The following is a 2,500-nucleotide window of genomic DNA, read 5'->3' on the forward strand; positions in this document are numbered from 1 at the left end:
AATAAAGACTGAATAAATAAGAAAGAAAGAAAGAAAGAAGAATATATAATATATATATATATATATATATATATATATATATCGCGAACTGCACATTTCATCAGAATGAACAATTTTTTTTTTCAAGATATTAAGATATTAGATTTCAGACAGCACATGTATTGGGAGTAAGTTCTTAGACTTTTGATATCCACCCTCGTTAGAACCACCTAGCTAATAGTTCCTCGAGTTGAAACAAGCAAACCTGTATTTCCTCACTCGGCTGTTGGAATGTGGATGCGAATCCCTAGAGAAACGCCACGACTTATGGAATAATAATAGCGAAAACAATTGTGAGATTTTAGTGCTAGAAACGAATTATACGTAATGTTTTGTTACTCATCACCAAGCATTGACATAGTAAATTCATAGACGCTACACACACACACACACACACACACACACACACACACACACACACACACACACACACACACACACACACACACACACACAAGGATAAAACATTCATATATTCTTTGTAACTCTACAATGGTTTTGCGTCTAAACCATGTTCTATTATGAAGAACATGTAGCATATTTTCTGTTTATTTAATCAGTGCTTGGTGGCGAAAAAAACAAAAATGATATTATATGATTTAGCTACCATACATAGATGTTTAAAGAATGAAGCGTTTTCATATTTCAAGAAATATGCAGCTGTAGTTGAAGACTTGTGTTGAAAGAAGGGGGAGATACCGCATTAAAAAATATATATATCCCACCACAAAGTTAATACTAACTAGTACTACATGTTTTGGTATTACTTGTTTGAAGAAAACGAAAGATGAAATGGCTTACGTAGTTTCCAAAAATATATACTAATACACTTGTTGGACTTTTTTATTCTACCAATCACATTCTCTGTTATAAACATCCTAGGTTTTTCGCCTCATTCATAAAAATGCTATTTACTGCTTACATCGATACTGTTGCCAGATGTACAAAAGTGGATCCCAGCAAGTATACTGAAATATAATTCCGCAACTGTACATGTGGGGCACTGGTTCCCAACCGGTGGGACGCAACTCCTATGGGGGTTGCTAAGTGTTCTCAGGTTGGTCGTGAAACATTTTGCTAGGCTTTCGTTAATGCTCACATAAACAATATTGTACAGTTGAGTAAATAATGTTTGTGTAGCATTCTCCGAGACTAAAATAGGTAGTGAGAAAAATATTATTGAGTCGGCTGATATCAGGGTGATCACGTATGCGCTAGAGGTCGCTTGTGCACAAAACAGCTTGGTACCACAGATGTAGGGGATCGCTATGAATGAAGGGACGAATAGTTTTTAAATTTATTATTCTATTTCCATCTCGAAATACAAGAAACTTAATCTAAGACGTCATGTTGGAGACTGCTGGTTCCTTGGCTAGTCCACTGTAATCATTATATGAATATTATCATCAGCACGCCTGTAATGCGACAAAATACATATTGGTAGCATATATGATGCGATAAAATATGAAACAAATATTTGATAACAAACTGACTTCATTCACAGTAACAGTCCTTTATACACACACAAAGAAAACACATTTACATAAAAGTAAGGAAAGACGAAAGTTCACGAATTTTACGTCTAGATTTCCATATCAAATATTTCTTCATGTCCATTCATATATTCATAAGGGTAAAGGTTTTTTATTCGAATTTCCTTATCCATATCAAATATAAACCATCTTACAAATGTAATCAACATATAATGTACGTCTTACCTAATTGTGTTTCTCTCATCTGTGTTCATTAACCTTGGTATGAGTCAGCCAAGTGAACTCATGATTACTATGTAGCATTCAATGTGAAAAAAAAAAATCAAACAGATCCATTGCCGTTCCTTTGCTCAATATGCAGTTTTTATATCAGTGCTCATTTTTCAAGTGGGATACAAAAAGTTCACCATCAGTATACTGGACTGCAAAATTGGATTACTGAGAACATATGTAAAACTAAATATCTATAGCGAATCTTAAATATAGTAATGTCTGAGTGGCACGACGTTCCAGGTTAGGCAGATATGCATGATGCAGACATGAGCTCGATGGGAAAATTCTGAGACGCTTGCATTAATAAAAAGAAAGAAACAGGAAAATATAAAATCAGTCACTGCCAAACACACATTTTTGTACGGATAGTTTTGCAATGTATAGATATTAACATTTATAATATACATGCATAGTTTATGTTTTCCAGTCTTAAAACATAACATTATTCCCTACTGCATATCTCTTCGATGGCCTTGGAAACAAACACTACTCTAATACCGAACGGGAACATGCACAAAATGCAAGCACGGACTAATTCAAGCATCACCCATTCTCTATTGTTAATCTGCATCACCCAAGCAAGCACAGTCTCCACCACGACAACGTTCCAAAGAGGAAACGATGCTACGAACAAGTATCACAGAGAACGTCGTCACTACATCTAACTGATGAAAACAGGGCGATGCTTAATGACT

At 35.0% G+C, this 2,500-nt stretch overlaps 1 protein-coding gene across 1 annotated transcript in view; it reads right to left on the reverse strand.

Annotated features, from left to right (window-relative positions):
• Positions 1 to 1,324: 1,324 nt before the first annotated feature.
• Positions 1,325 to 2,500, reverse strand: part of LOC125039951 (doublesex- and mab-3-related transcription factor 1-like) — a 3,518-nt gene continuing 2,342 nt past the window's right edge. The window contains 1 exon segment of the mRNA XM_047634347.1: positions 1,325 to 2,500. This exon segment is cut by the window's right edge and continues 1,726 nt beyond it. The gene's annotated coding sequence lies outside the window, so the exon portion shown is untranslated.

Source organism: Penaeus chinensis, chromosome 28 (genome assembly GCF_019202785.1).
Source record: "Penaeus chinensis breed Huanghai No. 1 chromosome 28, ASM1920278v2, whole genome shotgun sequence".
In the NCBI taxonomy this organism is placed as follows: domain Eukaryota; kingdom Metazoa; phylum Arthropoda; class Malacostraca; order Decapoda; family Penaeidae; genus Penaeus; species Penaeus chinensis.